The 20,051-nt window shown below is 44.4% G+C and overlaps 1 protein-coding gene across 2 annotated transcripts in view; it reads left to right on the top strand.

The window, feature by feature from the left end:
* Nucleotides 1–20,051, top strand: part of MERTK (MER proto-oncogene, tyrosine kinase) — a 146,290-nt gene that overhangs the window by 17,922 nt on the left and 108,317 nt on the right. The window lies entirely within an intron of this gene.

Genomic DNA, 20,051 nt, shown 5'->3' with positions numbered 1-20,051 from the left:
TATATTTTTAAATCTTAATTTTTGAAATAATTTCCAGATAATTGTAGAAGGGCCAGTGAGTTACTAGTCAGCATTGGTCAAGAAGAGGTTCAATCTTTTTATGCCTATGAATTGGGAACATGCTGCTGGGTAGAAAAACTGAGCTGGGACCTTGAACACACATGTGAAACAGTCGCTTTCCATATAATAGCCAGAATGAGATTTTGGAAATGAATCTGATTGTATTTTCCATTTGAAAATCTTCCAGTGGCTTCCTGTTCCCTACTAGAATTTGCAGAGACTCACAGCGAACCTCTTTGACCCATTTCCATTCACTTCCCTCTTGTTCCCACCACTCCGGCCACCTGTGTCTTCTTTCTAGGGCCTGAGCAGCCTTTGCAGTGACTGTTCCCTCTGGCTGGAACCTTTTCCCCAAGATCTCGGCATGCTGGCTTCTTCTCATCCTTTGGGTTTCAGTTCAGAGGTTCTCCTTGAGAAGCCTTCCCCAATAACCACCCCCTGCCAAAGTATCATACGCATACACCCCACTATCCCTTAAATTTGATTTCCTGATAATGCTTCTCACAACCTGATCAGTTCCTTCCTTCCTTCCTTCCTTCCTTCCTTCCTTCCTTCCTCCCTTCCTTCCTCCCTTCCTTCCTCCCTTCCTCCCTTCCTCCCTTCCTCCCTTCCTCCCTCCCTCCCTCTCTTTATTTCTTGATTGACAGAGTCTTGCAATGGCAAATTCTCCGCTCACTGCAACCTCCGCCTCCCAGGTTCAAGCAATTCTCCTGCCTCAGCCTCCCCAGTAGCTGGGATTACAGGCACCTGCCACCACAGCTGGCTAATTTTTGTATTTTTAGTAGAGACAGGGTTTCACCATGTTGGCCAGGCTGGTCTCGAACTCCTGACCTCAGGTGATTCGCCTACCTCGGCCTCCCAAAGTGCAGAGATTACAGGCGTGAGCTATGGCACCCAGCCTTACCTCTTTGTTTACTCCTTTTCCTCCACTGTCCCCCCACCACAAGGTAAGCTCCTGGTGGCAGGGCTGCTGTCTTTTTCACTGCTAACACAGCATGGAGCTCATACGGGTGCTCAGTGAGTATCAGAGCACAGCATGAAGGAACCAAGCCCCTGCATGTCTTACCAGGTGCTCTTCACCCTTCTCTTTTCCTACTGGCTTTTCCAGAAACAGAATTGCTGGAGCTCCCATGCCCTCACATTCGGGGCTTGTTTAATAGAAAACAATCTTATTTTGCTGTGATGCCAATGTGATTTCATTGCTGGAGGAGCTAGTCAATTAAAACCAGACAGATTTTTGGGCTGTATTAACCCCAAACATATTTTACATTGTCCTAACTATTCCAACTAGAAAAACAAATGTCAGAAGGTAATTTTTCATGTTAAACACAGTTCTAACAACTCCTTGCTCAGGGGCAGGTAGCCCTGGGTGCCTTGACTTTGGCCCTTGTCATTAGTTTAATCTTAACCCAAAGCACATGGCTCTGAATTGGTATGTTTCTCAGCAGGAGGTTAATTATTATAAAAACTGAAAGGGGGCTCACACTGTGTGAGGCACACTATGCCTCTGGGGACTGGAATGAAAGTGTTAACCGGGACTGGCTTCTGGGGCTTTGGGGGTGGTGATTAACTTTCAGGACCTCTGTTCCTTTTTGGGTACAGTGGGAGGCTCTTTTCATAGAATTGTTAGGAGGACGTAATGAGCTAATGGCAGGTGATATGTGCTTAAAATATATTTGCCATTATTACCAATGGTTCGCCTCCATTCTTCTGAACTCAAGTTTGGGGGAAATGTTTTTCCTAGACAAAAGGTGTTGGGAGGAGGGTTCTTTTCTTATTGAAGTGTATCCTGAATGGTCCACCCTCCATTGTTCAGAATGCTTTGGTGAAGGGGCTCTCCGGTGTCGCCCTAGAGTGCCCAAGTCCTTTGCTGCAGCTCTTTAGGTTTTTGTTTCCTAGTAGTTTGAGCAAAACCCACCCAGGACCAAGCAGTTCTCCAGAGAAGCAGGGCCCGCCCTGACTGCCATTCCCCTCCTACCCCTGCCCCCATACCTTCCCTTATGGAGTTCAAACTTGACATAGTACAGGAATAGCTTCCTGTCATGTGCCTGTCAGGAAGGTATAAAAATGAAGCCCAGTTCCTGTTCAACTTTTCCCACATAACTCTTTTCCAAACTGGGTGTGGTTTAAATTTTTTTATTTTTATTTTTTGTGTTTGTTTTGTTTTAGGGTTTTTGAGTGTGAACATCCAGAAAATTCTTTTTTTTTTTTTTTGAGATGGAATCTTGCTCTGTCGCCCAGGCTGGAGTGCATGTGGCGCGATCTCGGCTCACTGCAACCTCCGGCTCCTGGGTTCAAGCAATTCTCTGCCTCAGCCTCCTGAGTAGCTGGGATTACAGGTGCCCTCCACCAGACCTGGCTAATTTTTGTATTCTAAGTAGAGACGGGGTTTCACCGTGTTGGGCAGGCTGGTCTTGAACTCCTGACCTCGCGATCCACCCACCTCGGCCTCTCAAAGTGCTGGGATTACAGGAGTGAACCACCTCACCCAGCTCAGAAAATTCTTTTCCTTTTTACCACATCGAGCTAGGTTTTCCCAATGAGGTCAGTTGGCTGCAACATAGAGAAAATGAGGCTTTGGTTTTTAGAGTAGATTCCGTGTACAGGCGTGAGTATGTGTCCGCAGGTGGTCTTGTAGGAAATGCAAAGGGCCCCAGGTGCACTCCTGGCTTCTGGTACTTCCTGCTTAATGGCATGGGTGAGCCAACCCTCAGGTGCCCGGGAGGGAGCCCTGATTACTCTCCCTCTGGCACTCTGGGCATTGGCTAACCCGTGACCGGAGTTAAACCAGTTCCCTCTCTTTTCATTCTATGTCTCCCACTCCTGCCTCCAGCCGAAGTGCTAAAAATGCAGCCTGGCAGGGGCAGAGAATTCCATTAGGATCAGCAGGCCCCTTTTGGAGAACAAGGATACTAAGAATACCTGCCATCCTGGCACTTCCTCCCTCCTAGGCCTTAGTTTTCTCTGTCTGAACCATGGCTGTTGAACTGGGTGAAAGATTCTTAGCCACAGGAAGGGAGGGCCTAGATCTTCCCTAGTTTTGTGAAACTCTGCAGCTGGACAGCCATCCCTTCATGGGAGCTGCCACATTTTCACTCTCGGGGCCTCTGACAGGCACTAGGATCTAGGGACATGGCCGGCATGTGAAACCCTGGGCTGCTATGGCCAGGTCACCTCCTCAGGTCCTGGTGTTTCAGAGTGATAAAGAAGAAAGGGTGATTATGTCTCAAACATTTCATTGAGAAACCTACACTCAGTTCTTTTTTTTTTTTTTTTTTCGACATGGAGGCTCACTCTGTCACCCAGGCTGGAGTGCAGTGGCGCGATCTCAGCTTACTGCAGCCTCCTGGGTTCAAGCGATTGAACCCAGGGTTCAACCTCCTGGGTTCAAGCGGTTCTCCTGTCTCAGCCTCCCAAGTAGCTGGGATTACAGGCACCCATTACCACACCCAGCTAATTTTTGTATTTTTTAGTAGAGACAACGTTTCACAATGTTGGCCTGGCTGGTCTCGAACTCCTGGCCTCAGGTGATTGGCCCACCTCAGCCTCCCAAAGTGCTGGGATTATAGGCGTGAGCCACCGTGCCCAGCCAGAAACCTACACTCAATTCTAAAGCATTTTATTTCATCCTTCTTGGCTAATTCTTCAATTATCAGTGCTTCTTTCACTCAATGGTAAATGGATTTTCCATGAGTCTTGGAGGTGGCAGGCAGGGAGAAGGGGCAGAGGGAAAGAGAAAGAGAGAACAGATGTTGGCTTTATGTTTGGAATAAAATTACACCAAAAGCTAAGAACATTTATATTTGTGCTTAGAGAAACCCCATTTCATTTCAGAAGCTCAATGCCTGGATTTTTTTGCCAGCACATTTTACACTTGTATGTTTCTCCTTGTACTCTGTGCCTTCCATGTATTTCTGTTGGTCCCTTGAAAACAAGATCCAATCATCATAGGGTTAGTGCTCTGCCCTAGGTCACTCCAGTAGGGGGGTCCATCCTCCGGATTTAGATCTCAGGTTGGCACTTATGCAAATGCTCTCTGACAGGTCCCTTTTTTTGTGTAATCTGCTTTTTCTTTGAGGATCTAGATACCTCAGCATTCAGGGACAGTAAACATCTTAGAACTTGCCTTAGCTGTGGTCTTGCCTCTCATTAGATACACAAAGAAAAGCCTTGTTTATTTTGGAGAAGGAATTGTTTTGTTATTTTAAGCCTTAGGGCCTTGTGGTTAGAGCTACCAATAGCAGATTGGCTTCATTATGGTTTTGAAAATGATCACTTTCACAAGTAAGAACAGGCTGTCTTAGTGGAGAATATTAGAACAGAGACTCAAACTTAACTGAAAGTTGTTTTCTGTCACTGTGCCGCTTAGGGAATTCTCAGTGAGGTGATAAATATTCATGGACTTCCCAAGTGTTGTGTGTGCCTGGAGGCCAGGTTTTCACTTGTTCCAATTAATGGCAGGCTGCCTCCACACAGGAAGTGAAACCAGCCTTTAAGCCTTTTTACAATTCTGGCACATGATTTGAAGATTTGGTGATGAAAGCAATGTTCTTTGAAAGTTTTGGAGCAAATTAAAAAAAGAAGCTTTTTAGATTCACTCTTAGTTTAAAAAATAACCACTTTGGGAGTTGAAAGATGTAAGTTCTCATCCTAGCTTTGAGAGGAACCTGCAGGGGACAGCTGGGGTATAGTGTGTCCTCTTTCTAAAACTCCACATCCTCACTTGTCAAATGGGAAAGCAGATGGATGATTCTAGGCCCCTTTGGGGCAGAACACTGATTCCATCTAAAGGGGAGAGGTGGGAAGGGATACTTTCTCCCATGCAGTTTGGGACACAGAGCCTCAGCCTGAGTTTGACCCTCAGCCCTGTGCGTGACTCTGGGTGTGAACTTTCTTAGGCATCAGCCCAGAAATGGAGATGGAGGCTGTGTGAAGAGTTTCATTAAAAATGAGTGATGCAGCCAGGTGTGGTGGCTCACGCCTGTAATCCCAGCACTTTGGGAGGTCAAGGTGGGTGGATCACCTGAGGTCAGGAGTTTGAGACCAGCCTGACCAACATGGTAAAACCCTGTCTCTACTAAATACAAAAAATTAGCCAGGCGTGGTGGTGCATGCCTGTAATCCCAGCAACTTGGGAGGCTGAGGCAGAAGAATCACTTGAACCCAGGAGGCGGAGGTTGCAGTGAGCCGAGATTGTGCCACTGCACTCGAGCCTGGGCAATAACAGTAAAACTCCGTATCAAAAAAAAGAGTGATGCTAGTGGGTTCTTTGCTGTTGACAGTTGCCATTCCCTGCCACCTGGGCTGTCTGTTCCTCCAGTAAGTACCCCCTCCAACTCTGGGGCAATAGAATAGTCTGGAAACATGGAGGTATATTTCTGAGAATATTGGATCTCCCCAAACACATATGACCTCTTCCTGCTAAATCTTCTGAGAGACAGAGGGATGGACTAAGCTTTTTCCGGGGTGGATGGAGTGGGGCATATCCCCCCCGAGGGGGAACAGCAGAATCTTCAGGATCAGGGAGAATGATGTAGTTTTCAAAAGTTTATTCATTCAATATTATTATGTCATTTTATAATTGGAAATTTAAAAAACATTTTGTGATATAAACTGTAGAATGCAACGCTCTTAAATATTCTGGCTGGGAAGATAAGGATAAAGACAATGATTCATGACAGGGGCTCTCAAGAAGAGGTATGCTTCAGAACTACCTAGGAAGCATTTTCACAAGGTAGAAGCTCAGGTTCCCAGGACCCGTGGACTCAATCTTTGGGGCTGTGGCCCTGCCTTGTGTATGTCCAAGCCATTCTGTGCCACCTCTTTCATTACACTCCACTGATGCAGTATATCTGATGTCTGATTCTTGGGCAGTGGTGGGGAGCCTCTATTACCCCATCCCAGGAGGGGTATGTATCAGAACCTGGCCATTGAGGGTAGGAGTAAGCTAATTATGCTTATCCAAGGGAGGTGGCAATTCCTAGACAAAGTGAGAATGTTGAGCTGGATGATTCATTAAGCCAAGTGCCCTTAGGATTTTAGGACCTGTTGGTGGAAAGAGATACAGCTAATCAGGTGGGCCAACCAGTAAATAGTAAGGCCTTTCCCTTTTTACCATTATATTTTTTCCTCTCACCTACTCTTTATACTCACATCTTATTATAAAATATTTAGGATACACAAAAGGATATAACAGGTAATAAAACTCACCTGTGTACTCACTACTTGACGTAAGAAGTCAGACATTAGCACTACAGTGGAAGTCCCCAGTCGTTCCTCTCTCCAGTGTCATCCCCTCACTCCCACCCAGAGAAAACCATTATCCCACATTGGGTGTTTCAATTCCCATGCATGTCTTTATCCTTTGACCATGATTGACATGATTATGTTGGTAACACTCTATAGTGTTGTTTTGCACCATGTCAGTTGGGGTTTACATTTGATTGCATATAACAGAAAACCTTACTTCAGTGGGGTAACCAAAAGGGGAGTATTTTTCTCATACAACAAGCAGTCTGACAGCAACCAGGTTGGGATTAAACAGTGGCTCCATGATAAAGTCAATGACCTGGCTCTTGGCTCTGACATCTATAGTGTATGCTTTTAGAACACATTGTTCCTTAAATGGCTGCTGTGCTGTGCTTCTGGGCATTTCATTTGCATTCCAGGCAGAAAAAAGCAGAAGGGAAAAGGACAAAAAGTCTCATACCAGCTGAGTCTGTCCTTTTTATCAAGAAGGTGACTGGAACATCTCAACAGCAAAAAACAAGCAATCCGATTAAAAAATGAACAAGTGATCTAAACGTATTTCTCAAAAGAAGAAATACAAATGGCTAACAAATAAATATATGAAAAAATGCTTAACATCACTAATCATCAGGGAGATGTAAACCAAAATTACAACCGGGTTTCATTTCATTGCATTTAGGATGGCTATGTCAAAAAGGCAAAAAATAACAAATGCTGGCAAAGGTGCAGAGAAAAAGGAACTCATACACTGCTGGTGGGGATTTAAACTATCACAGCCACTATTGTGGCAGGCCAGGTCTCACTAACGCAGGCCTCTGTAACAACTGTTTCAGCACTGAGTGGTTAAGTTAAATATTAAAAGCTAATAGAGCCCGTGCCCTCATACAAAGGCTGGAGTGTAATGAAAGCCCACCAGAAGTTTTGCCCAGGCCTTTCCTGGGCCTTGAATCATGACAAGATAACAAAGGAATTCTTAACAGGCCCCATTTAGGATTAAACAAGTTTTACTGGGGATCTTAAGAAATTCCCCAGACCTCCACAAACAAGTTTATTGGGGGTCTGAAGGAACTCCTCAAACCTCCATGATTTAGCAGGAGACAAGAGAATAAGGATAATCACCCCAGCACCTGGATTCACTTAGATTAAGTACATTTACTGAGGCTCCAGAAGAAGGTCCTCAGGACTCAGATCTTATAGATTAGAAGAAGTTAATCACTTACGTCTTTAAATGAATGTACACTTACATGTAGACATATAGCTTAGAAGGTATATAATCCCTGGAAAACGTAATTTTGAGTTGATGTGGTGATGTTTTCCAGGCCTTCTCCCTGTACCCAGGGAGAAATAAACTCCCTTCTTTCCCAGTTCATCTGCATCTCATTATTGGGCATGAGAATAAGCAGCCCAACCCTCAGTTTGGTCCAGGAACACTATGAAGAATGGTATGGAGGTTCCTCAAAAAACTACAGATGGAACTACCATATGATCCTGTAATTGCACTACTGGTCATTTATCCAAAAGAAAGGATATCAGTATATCAAAAAGACATCTGCACCCTCATGTTTAATATAGCACTATTCACAATAGCCAAGCTAAGGAATCAGTCTAGGTGTCCATCAATGGATGAATGGATAAAGAAAATGTGGTATAAGCTTTGGCAACATGGCAAGACCTGGTCTCTACTAGAAATAAAAAAATTAGCTAGACATGGTGGTGCATGCCTATGGTCATAGCTGCTCAGCAGGCTGAGGTGGGAGGACTCCTTGAGCCCAGGAGTGTGAGACTGTACTGAGCTATGATTGCCTTACTGCACTCCAGCCTGGGCAACAGAGTGAGACCCCGTCTCTGTTTTTTGTTTGTTTGTTTGTTTGTTTTTTTGAGGCAAAGTCTCGCTCTTGTCCCCCAGGCTGGAATGCAATGGCATGATCTCAGCTCACTGCAACTTCTGCCTCCTGGGTTCAAGTGATTCTTCTCCCTCGGCACCCCGAGTAGCTGGGATTACAGGCGCCTGCCACCACGCCTGGCTAATTTTTGTATTTTTATTTGAGATGGGGTTTCACCATGTTGGCCAGGCTGATCTCGAACTCCTGACCTCAGGTGATCCACCCGCCTCAGCCTCCCAAAGTTCTGGGATTACAGGCATGAGCTACCTCACCCGGCTGACCCTGTAACTTAAAAAAAAAGTGTGTGTGTGTGTGTGTGTGTGTGTATATATATATATATATATACAAATGGAATACTATTAAATATTTAGCCATAAAGTAATGAAATCCTGTCATTGGTAGCAACATGGATGGAACTGGAAGACATTTGGTTAATTAAAACAAGCCAGAAACAAAGTTAAACACCACATGTCCTCACTCATAGGTGGAAGCTAAACAAAAAAGTTGGTTTTGTAGAAGTAAAAAGTAGAACAAAGGATACTAGGGCCTGGAAAGGATAGGAGGAAGGGGAGGATAGGAAGAGATTTGTTAAAGAATTCAAAATTACAGCAAGATAGGAGGGATAAGGTTAGTGTTCCATAGTACTGTAGGATTACTATAGTTAACAATAATGTGTAATGTGCTCCATAGATATGTACAATTATGTTAATTAAAGCAGCTTTTAAAAAAGAAGGTGATAACTTGATACGAAGCCCTATGCTATGGACTTCAGCTAACCTTTCCCTGACTACTCCAAGCTGCCAGGAAGAGTGGCAAGTCAAGTGTGCTAGCTGGGCAAGTTGCCACCCTGAAGGAGATTGGGTCCCCTTTGTGGAAACAAGGGGAAATGGGTGCTGAGCAGGACACTAGCAGCAGCTTACCACATACATGTTATAAAATTTCATATAAATAGTATGCTTTCTTCTTCAGCTTGCTTTTTCACTGTTTGTGAAGTTTGCTAAATTCATCTGAGTTGAAAAGTGTAACCTTTGTTCATTTATCTTCATAGACAAATATGTAAATATACCATAGTTTTATTTATCCGATCTCCTCCTTTTGTTTTTTTGTTTTCTTTCTTTTTTTTTGAGACAGAGTCTCTCTCTGTTGCCCAGGCTGGAGTGCAATGGCGCTGTCTCAGCTCACTGCAACCTCCGCCTCCTGGGTTCAAGTGATTCTCCTGCCTCAGTCTCCCGAGTAGTTGGGATTACAGGTGCACACCACCATGCCCAGCTAATTTTTGTATTTTTAGTAAAGATGGGGTTTCACCATATTGGCCAGGCTGGTCTTGAACTCCTGACCTCCAGTGTGATCTGCCCGTCTCAGCCTCCCAAGTGCTGGGATTACAGGCATGAGCCATAGCGCCCAGCCTTTTTTTTTTTTTTTTTTTTTTTTTGAGTTGGCTGTTGCCCAGGCTGAAATGCAGTGGTGCCATCATAGCTCACTGGAGCCTAAACTCCTGGGCTCAAGTGATCCTCCCACCTCAGCCTCTTGAGTAGCTAGGACTACAGGTGCATGCCAACACAGCCAGCTGTTTTTTAACTTTTTTGTAGAGATGAGGTTTTGCCACATTGTCGAGGCTGGTCTCTAACTCCTGGGGTCAAGTGATCCTCCTGCCTCGGCCTGCCAAAGTGTGGGGATTACAGACATGAGCCACTGTGCCTGGCTTCCAATCGCTTTATTTATTTATTTATTTATTTATGACGGAGTCTCACGCTGTCACCCCGGCTGGAGTGCAGTGGCGCAATCTCGGCTCACTGCAACCTCCACCTTCCAGGTTCAAGTGATTCTCCTGCCTCCGCCTACCAAGTAGCTAGGATTACAGGTGCCCACGACCATGCCCAGCTAATTTTTTTTTTTTTTGTATTTTTAGTAGAGATGGGGTTTCACCATGCTGGCCAGCCCGGTCTTGAATTCCCGACCTCATGATTTGCCCACCTCGGTCTCCCAAAGTGCTGGAATTACAGGCATGAGCCACCGCACCCGGCCCCAATTGCCTCTTAATGGGCATTTAGGTTTTCCTGAATTTTTCTATTACAAACAACGTTGCCATGAACATTATTCTTTTCTATTGTGAGGTTTCCTTTGCCATAATTAAATGTGCAGATTTTAAGTGTGGAGTCTGATGAGTTTTAATAAATATAGGTATCAAAACCCCTATCCAAGTTGAGAGCCCTTAACCTTCTTACATGTCTCCGTATGGACATGTGTGAGTCTAGGAGTGGAAATACTGAGTTGTAGGTTATATGCAATTTCAGCCCCATTATATGTTGTCAGACCTGCACATCTTATAGGCAGGTTATTGCCATGGGAGATCTGGACTAAGATATTTCTTCCCAAGAGTACTCTAAACAGATCTGAGAATACTCCTCAGGGCAGGTTGCAACTAGATTGTGAAGTGAGTGATGCAACTGGCTCTTTCACCACTCATGCTTATCATTCAGTGCCCCATCCTCACCCTTGGCTGTCACACACTGGAGCTTTCCCTCAATTCAACCCTCAGAACCACCTGCAACCCAGGGCTCAGTAGCTGGGGCTTGTATGTGGACTGCAAGGTTAGGGTCGGGGGTGGCTGTGAGAAGCCCTCTTCATTCCTTCCTAGCCATGGAGAGCTGGGCAAGTCGTTTAGCACCTGGGAACCTCAGGATCCTCACCTATGAACTGGGGACAATTCCAGTGATACACCCTTCACAGGATTAGAGAAGACTGTCTAGGTAAAAGGCCTGGCGAAAGGTGAAAAAGTTTCTGTGTGGGTTGATACAGGTACTGGGTCCTTTGCTTTTTACCCAGTAGAAGATATTGAACATAGATTTGTAACATTGCTTAAAGGACCTCTATGCCAGGAATCAAGGACAAAGGCCAAATATATACTTTGAAATTATACTACAATCTGTATATCAATTTGGGGAGAATTGATATTTTTTCTAGGTTGAGATTTCCAATTTATGAACACAGTATATCTCTCCATTTAGTTATATCTTCTTGTATTTCTTTCATCAGTGTTTTGTTGTTTTTAGCAGATGAGTTCTGTATGTGCTTTGTTAGATTTATACCTAAGTATTTCACCATTTGGAGTGATTGTAAATGGTATTGTATTTTTAATTTCAATGTCTATGTGTTTATTGCTTAATATGTAGAAATACAATAATTTGTATCTTGCAACCTTGATAAAATAACTTATTTATTCCAAGGAGACTTTTTTATAGATTCCTTGGAATTTTCTTTTTTTTCTTTTTCTTTTTTTGAGATGGAGTCTCACTCTGTCACCCAGGTTGGAGTACAGTGGTGCAATCTCGGCTCACTGCAACCTCCGCCTCCAGGGCTCAAGCGATTCTTGTGCCTCAGCCTCTGGAGTAGCTGGGATTACAGGCGCATGCCACCACCATGCCTGGCTAATTTTTTTGTATTTTTGATAGAGGTGGGGTTTCACCATTTTGGCCAGGCTGGTGTTGAACTCCTGACTTCAGGTGATCCACCCACCTCAGCCTCCCAAAGTGCTAGGATTGCAGGCATGAGCCACTGTGCCTAGCCTTCCTTGGAATTTTCTATGAAGATAATCATATCTGCAAATAGCAATGCGTTTATTTTCTTCTTTTCTGATCTTTTCTTTCTGATGTGTTTTATTTCTTTTACTTGCTTTATTGCATTGGCTACAACTTTCAGCACAGTGTTGAATAAGAATGGGGAAAGCAGATATCCTTGCCTTGTTCCCATCCATTTTTTTTTTCAGATCTTTATTAAGTTGAGGATGTGCCCCTCTTTTCTTTCTTTCTTTCTTTTTTTTTTTTTTTTTTTTTTTTTTTTTGAGATGGAGTCTCCTCTGTCACCCAGGCTGGAGTGCAGTGGCGCGATCTTGGCTCACTGCAACCTCTGCCTCCCAGGTTCAAGCAATTCTCCTGTCTCAGCCCCCAAGTAGCCAGGACTACAGGTGTGCACCACCACACCCGGCTAATTTTTGTATTTTTGTTTGTTTGTTTGAGACAGAGTCTTGCTCTGTGGCCCAGGCTGGAGTGCAATGGTGCAATCACGGCTCACTGCAAGCTCTGCCTCCCGGGTTCATGCCATTCTCCTGCCTCAGCCTCCCGAGTAGCTGGGACTGCAGGTGTGAGCCACTGCGCCCAGCCTAATTTTTGTATTTTTAGTAGAGACGGGGTTTCACCATGTTGGCCATGCTGGTCTTGAACTCCTGACCTCAGGTGATCTACCTGCCTTGGCCTCCCAAAGTGCTGGGATTACAGGCATGAGCCACCATGTCTGGCTTCTTCCTAATTTTCTTAGAGGGTTTTTTTTTCCCCCATGAACGAATATTGAATTTTGTTAAATGATCAATATGATCATGTGATTTTTATTTTTTTAGTCTGTTAGTATGCTGGATGACATTGTCTGATTTTCAAATACTGAACTAGCTTTCTATCCATGGCATAAATTCCACTTGATTGTGGTATATAATTATTTTTATATATTGGTGAGTTCTATTTGTTGATATTTTGTTAATAATTTTTTTGCGTTTATATTCATGAAGAATGTTGATCTGTTTTTTCCGTATTGTTTTTGTCTGGTTTTGGTATCAGAGCAATACTAGCTTCATAAAATATATTAGGAAGTTCCACCCTCACTTCTAATTTCTGAAGGAGATTATGTGGAATTGGTGTTAATTCTTCTTTAAGCATTTGGCATAATTCTCCATTGAAACCATCTGGGCCTGGAGATTTGTTTTTCGGTGGTTTAAAAAATTATGAATTCAATTTCCTTAGTAGTTATAGCCTGATTCAAATTATCTATTTCATATGGGGTACGTTGTGATAGTTTATGTTTTTTGAAGATTTAATTCACTTCCTCTATGCTACCAAATTCATGTGTGGTTATTTGTACTATTCACTTATCCTTTTGATGTCTGCAGAGTCTATGGTGATTTCCCCTGTTTTATTCCTGATATTAACAATTTGTCTTCTCATTTTTTTCTTTGTTGGTGTTGTTAGAGGTTTGTTAATTTTATTGGTCTTTTCAAAGAATTTGTTGTTTGTTTCATTGATTCTGTATTGCTTTTTTTTTCATTTTCTTTTTTTATCTATTATTTTCTTCTTTCTGCTTGTTTTGGGTTTATTTTGCTCTTTCCCTGTGTTCTAAACTTAAATGATGGATTTGAGACTTTTCCTCTATTTTAATACTATAAATTTTCCCCAGCACTGCTTTAGCTGTATCCCACAAATTTTGACATGTTGCGTTTTTATTTTCATTTAGTTCAACGTATTTTTAAAAATTTTTTTCTTGACACTTTTCTTTGACGCATGGACTATTTAGAAGTTTAGTTTGTGGCTGGGCGTGGTGGCTCACACCTGTAATCCCAGCACTTTGGGAGGCTGAGGCAGGTGGATCACCTGAGGTCAGGAGTTTGAGACCAGTCTGACTAACATGGTGAAACCCCATCTCTACTAAATACAAAAAATTAGCCAGTCTTGGTGGCACATGACTGTAATCCCAGCTATTTGGGAAGCTGAGGCAGGAGAATCACTTGAACCCAGGAGGCAGAGGTTGTAGTAAGCTGAGATTGTACTATTGCACTCTAGCCTGGGCAACAAGAGCAAAAACTCCATCTCCAAAATAAATAAATAAATAAGTTTAGTTTGCAAGTGTTGAGAATTTCTGTTGTGTTTCTGTTATTAATATCTGGTTATTTCCATTGTAATTAGAGAACATAAACTATATGATTTCAGTTATTTTTAATTTGTTGAGGTTTGCTTTATATCATTGATCTTCGAAAGAATGTGTATTCTATTGTTGGGAAGAGTGTTCTATAAATATAGATTATATTTTTTCTTTTCTTTATTTTTTTGAAACAGGGTCTCATTCTGTCACCCAGGCTGGAGTGCAGTGGCACTCTGATGGCACCATCTTGGCTCACTGCAAGCTCTGCCTCCCGGGTTCAAGCAATTCCGCCCACCTTGGCCTCCCAAAGTGCTGGGATTACAGGCAAGAGCCACCGTGCCTGGCCCTTCAAGTTCCCTTTTAGCCTTGCTTTCTTTCTCCTCTCCTTTCAGGACTTCAGTGATACGGATTTTAGATCTTTAATAGTAGTCCCAGAGACTCTATTCATTTTTTTCAGTCTCTTCTCATGGTCAAATTGAATTCTATTGTTTTGGTTTTAGTATACCGATTCTTTCTTTTGTTCCCCTTTCATTTTACTGTTGAACTTATCCATTGAGTTTTTAAATTTTTGGTTATTGTATTTTTTTAGTTCTAAAATTTCCTTTTGATTTTTAAAAAGATCTTCTATTTCTTTACCGAGACTTTGTATTTCTTTGCTGTGGCTTTCTGTTTTTTCATGTTTCAAGCATGTTCATAATTGTTCATTTAAATATTTTTATGATTGCTTCTTTAAAAGATTTTTCAGAAGATTTGTCATTTTGATGTTGGCATTTCATTCTGCTTGAGATCAGTTTTATTTATTTATTTATTTTTTTGGCACACAGACATTTTGAGACCCTGGATCTTATTTTAGTCTTCTGTTTTACCTGTTTTCCTCTGACTTACTCTGGCTAGGGAAGAGGGCATGCTGCCTCGTTGCTGCCAGGTAGGGGTAGAATTCTAGGTTCCTCACTCAGCCTCCATTGACATCTGAGTGTGGGGATATCTTCATTACTGCTGGTCAGAGGTCAGGTGGCAGTTCCGGCTCCCCACCAGGCTTCCACTGATATCTCTCTGGCTCGGAGGGGTAGAAGTGCCTCATTTCTGTTCCAATTCTTCCCCACCTGGCCTCCCCAAACACTAGAGTAGGGGGAAGGATGGCCTTCTTTCTGGTTGGCAGTGAAAGCCCTGACTTTCTGCAGGCCCCAGATACTGCCCCAGTAGGGAGGAGGAGAGATGCTTCATTGCTTCATTAATGCTGGGTGGGGATGGAAGGCCTGGCTCCCACATGGTCCTCACACCAGTCAGTGGGGCTAGACATCTTAGTTCGCTACTTCCTCTAGGCCCTTTCTGACACCACCCTGGAGGGCCACTTGTAGTACTTCTCTATAGCTTGGTGAGGGTGGAAGTCTAGATTTCTCACTTGACTTTTGCTGGTGTGGATGGGGATGGGGCCGTGATGTGTTTTGGGTTGCTTGCCTGGAGTAGAGCAGTTTATTGTCTAAAAGTTTTCTGTCTGGCTGGGCTGCCCCTTTCCTTGTCTTTAGCTCCTAGTCTAGGACATACGGGGCAAAAGGAAACCCATTTGTTCTTGAGTCCTGAGGTTCCTAGCCAGTCTGCCTGCTTCTCTCTACCTTTCAGAGTTTTGTCTTGTTTTTTAAAATTATGCTAAAAGACGAGGCCAGGCGCAGTGGCCCACGCCTGTAATCCCAGCACTTTGGGAGGCCGAGGTGGGCGGATCACAAGGTCAAGAGATGGAGACCATCCTGGCCAACATGGTGAAACCCCATCTCTACTAAAAATAGAAAAATTAGCTGGGTGTGGTAGCGTGCGCCTGTAGTCCCAGCTACTCCGGAGGCCGAGGCAGGAGAATCGCTTAAACCTGGGAGGTGGAGGTTGCAGTGAGTCGAGATCGTGCGACTACACTCCAGCCTGGTGACAGAGTGAGACTCTGTCTTAAAAAAAAAAAAATGCCAAAAGACACATAACATATAATTTACCATCTTAACCATTTCTAAGTGTAGAGCTCAGTGGAATTAAATATATTCATAATGTTGTGCAATCGTGGCCACCATTCATTTTCATCCTGTAAAACTGAAACTCTGTAACCATTAAACACTAATTCCCCATTCCCTCTCCCCTTAGCCCCTGGCAACCACCATCCTATCTATGTTCTGTTCTATGTGATTTTTGACTACTCTAAGTCAGAGTTTTGAAAATGCTTATTTAATATCTAGTGTTCTGGGGTGTACTTAGTGGGAAGAATAGGGAAAAGTACATCTAGTCTGTTTTTGGAGGGGATTCTTTGTTCTCTGTTACTTAGGGAGGACTTTAACAAACTTCTTGCTAACAGGTCTGGTCTTCCGGAGATAGTCACATTTTAAAAGAAAATTGTTTTTTCCTTAAGGATCGGCTTTTTAGTAATAGTAATTCAGGTACTGGTAGGCTGGAGTATATGTTTTGGGAGTGGCATGATGGAAAAGTTAACATGAACTGAGTATCTCATCTGGGTCTTATGAAAGCCACAGTTGGGCCTCCGGCAGTATCAACCCCAGACCCCCAGAGGGGAAAGCCCCTTTGAGACCCTGGCCAGACAGTATTGCCTCAGAGCCTTTCTGTGACACTTGGCATGCTGCCAGTGGAGAAAGCAGAGGGAAACCTTTGGTTAAGTAAACATGATATTGTATACAGTATTCATATTTCATTGCAGGAGTTGAATGGTCTGAGTCAGCATAATCAGTTCCATATGTTTGGCATTGATAGTCCAGGCATGACTAGTTGCACCTTTGAAACAAGACAGATCAGATGTTTCATGTTAGGAAAATAATAGCTGCCATTTATTGCATGTCTGTGGATGCCAGACACTGTGCATTGTTTCACGTGCAATATTCCACTCTTATCTTGGAGAGAAAACAGGTACTGAAGTAGAGAATTCAGGTACTGGTGAGCTGGAGGGTATGTTTTGGGAGTGGCATGATGGAGAAATTAAACTTGGGGACTCAGCATCTCTTCTGGGTCTTGTGAAAGCCACAGCTGAGTCTTGGGGAGAATCAACCCCAGAGCCCCAAAGGCTGGAGGGAAACTGTCTCATTTTACAGAAAGAGGAGAGTGAGTTTTGAATGGACAGGTGACTTACACAAGGTCACCTGGCCTCTACGTGGCTGAGCTGGGGCTGTGCCTTGTCCCTCTGACTTTAGGGTTCTTGTTCTCACCCCACCCCTCCTGCAGCCTCCTCATCTCCTAAAGCACGTGCAGTCAAACCTGGGCCCTCTGCATGAGGATTTGCGAGCTCCATCCAGGCCATTCAGTGCCCCCCATCCCTGGCCTTCCGCAGCCCCCTGGCCCACCTTAGAGTGATTTGTGCCCCTGAATCTATTCCCTAAAGTAGGGGTCTGACCCTGGCTGTACATTAGAATCATAAGAGGAGATTTTTTTTTTAAATCCCAGTGCCCAAGCTGCACCCTGAGCCAATAAATTCAAGCCCTGGGTGGGACATGGGCATCAAAAGCTTAAAAACATTTCCTGGAAGATTCTGATGTTCTGCTGGGTTTGACAGCATAGTGGGAGAATTGGAAGAAGTAGTGAAAAGTCGTGGTCAGATTCTGGAAGGCTCTTTTCTGGTTGCATTGGTGCCCCCCATGGTAGGGACATGGACATTGCAGTCTGTTTGGGAAGCTTCTTTTGCAAAGCACCACGAAGAAAAAGGCAAATGCCCCAGTGAAAAAGTGGGGGACAGGCTGAAAGGGATGATGAGAGGGTACCTAAAGCCCTTTGGGGCCCTTGGGGCTTGCCGTGCTAACATGTGTGTTCAAGGCCAAGCAGAGAGGTACCTCTGCTCATTTTGTTTTTTGATGTTTTTTCTTTTTCTTTTCTTTTTTTTTTTTTTGAGCCAAAAGGAATGTATGGGGCCAGGGGCAGTAGGAAGGTCACCCCACTGATAAGCAAGCCCCTTGTGCTTTTGCTCAGATGTCTCAGCCCCTTCATGCTGCAAGCCTTGGTTCAGAGAGGTTGGATAGCTTTCCTGGTGTGCCAGGTCCCTGTTTGCCCCTCCAGACCCACTCTCCATGCTGCTCTAAGCCCCAAGAAGCAGCCTATGGGAAGGGCAACAATGAAATCCCTAGTGCTGTGGCTCCGGCTGGTTTTGACTAAATGATACTAAGTTATATTTGTTCCACTAAGTAAATCCGGGGTGTTCCCATATTGGTTGCTTATCTGAAATTCAGGTGTAAAGGGCTGTACTGTTTTTTATCTGGCAACCCAATGCCAACACCGTGTTTTACAGGCAACTTCACGTTCCTTCCACCGTGCAGGCATTTCTGGGCTTTCACTGGCACTTGGGCTTTTCTCCTCCTGTGGCTGGGCTGTGACCTCTTGGGGCACACACTGCCCAGCCATTTACTTCCTTTCCTTCCTGCAAGCCCCAGGCCTGTTCTCTCCAGCACTGACTCAGGGCCAGCCACCCGGTTTCTCTTGCAGGGCTTTGCTACACTTAGGGCAAATGGGTGGCGTGATCGTCTCTTCCTCCTTTAACATTCTCCAAGTGGCCCAAGGGTCACTCCAGTGAAGTTAATAATTACCATTTGCAATTTAGGACTGATCCATCAGGTCAAGTGAGTTCTGGTTGAAGGTTTGTTTTTTTTTTCTTTTTCTTCTAATGAAGTGTTGCTACTCTGTTTGTTTGTTTTTCTTCTAATGAAGTGTTGCTACTCTTTATTTTATTTATTTATTTATTTATTTTCCGAAACAGAGTCTCACTGTGTTGCCTAGGCTGGAGTGCAGTGGCGTGATCTCAGCTCACTGCAACTTCTGCCTCCCGGGTTCAAGCAATTCTCCCTGCCTCACCCTCCCGAGTAGCTGGGATTACAGGCGCCCGCCACCAGGCCTGGCTACTTTTTGTGTTTTTTAGTAGAGACGGGGTTTTGCCATGTTGGCCAGGCTGGTCTTGAACTCCTAACCTCAGGTGATCTGCCCGCCTCGGCCTCCCAAAGTGCTGGGATTACAGGCGTGAGCCACTGCGCCTGGCCACTACACTTTATCAATCAGGAATCCTTTGGGTATTGCATAAATAGTACTAAGTAGAAAATTTCCTTTTGTGCTATGTTTGGCCTCAGCTAGCTGTGGGGGTGAAGGGAGTGGGGTGGGAGTCCTTAACCTGGGTGACAGGGCATTGTTCAGGACATGATTCAAATATCAGCCTGGTGTGTGCACACAGAAATGGGGGGTGGGGGCACCGGTCTACGTTCTGCGTTTTCTCCTAGAGAGGGTAGGGAAACAGGGATACCAGCATTTACAGGATTCCAGATGCAAAAGCCTTTCTCTGAACTTTGGGAGGTGGAGGCAGGCAGATCACCTGAAGTCAGGAGTTCGACACCAGCCTGATCAACATGGTGAAACTCGGTCTTTACTAAAAATACAAAAATTAGCTGGGCATGGTGGTACCTGCCTGTAATCCCTGCTACTCAAGAGGCTGAGGCAGGAGAATTGCTTGAACCCTGGAGGCGAGGTTTGCAGTGAGCTGAGATCATGCCACTGCACTCCAGCCTGGGCTGTGACAGACTAAGACGCGATCTCAAAAAAAAAAAAAAAAGCCTTTCTCTAAATCACAAACCCACCTGCAGAAGGGCTGTAGGGCTGTTTGATAGCAAATACCTTCAGCAGACAGCAAGACTGGTGAGGAAACAGCGTACCTCTGGAATAAGGTGCATCCTCTTGGCCATGCATTTATGTGCCATATGTTCGTGTGTGCTTGAGTTGGGAAGCAAAGAACCTCTAGGAGCTGAAAGATAAGCCCTCACTCTTTTGCAGCCTCCTCTGGGCCTCGTTTTTCTTTTATTTTTATTTTTGGTAGAGACTTGTCTCACTCTGTTGCCCAGGCTGATCTTGAACTCCTGGGCTCAAGCAATCCTCCCGCTTCGGCCTTCCAGAGTGCTGGGAGCCACCACGCCTAGCCTGGGCCTCTTGAGTTTGAGGCTGAACTTTAGAGAGCTCAGCTGATGCTTCTGCCCATTTTATTGTTGGGGAAGGAATAGAAAGAGCAGGAGTAATGGGTCCCACAGGCTGGCACTCACTCCTGCCATTACTGTAACTCTGGTAGAGGAGCTATTCCTCTCTCTTCCCAGGTGCCTGGGATCATAAAGCAGGCTGATGGCACACAGCATCCTGGGGTGGCTGGGGTGGGGTGGAACTGAACAGGGTTCA

The sequence above is a fragment of the Pan troglodytes genome, chromosome 12 (assembly GCF_028858775.2).
Source record: "Pan troglodytes isolate AG18354 chromosome 12, NHGRI_mPanTro3-v2.0_pri, whole genome shotgun sequence".
NCBI lineage: Eukaryota > Metazoa > Chordata > Mammalia > Primates > Hominidae > Pan > Pan troglodytes.
Note: the sequence above shows the minus strand (reverse complement) of the source record. Positions and strands in the feature narration are given on the sequence as shown.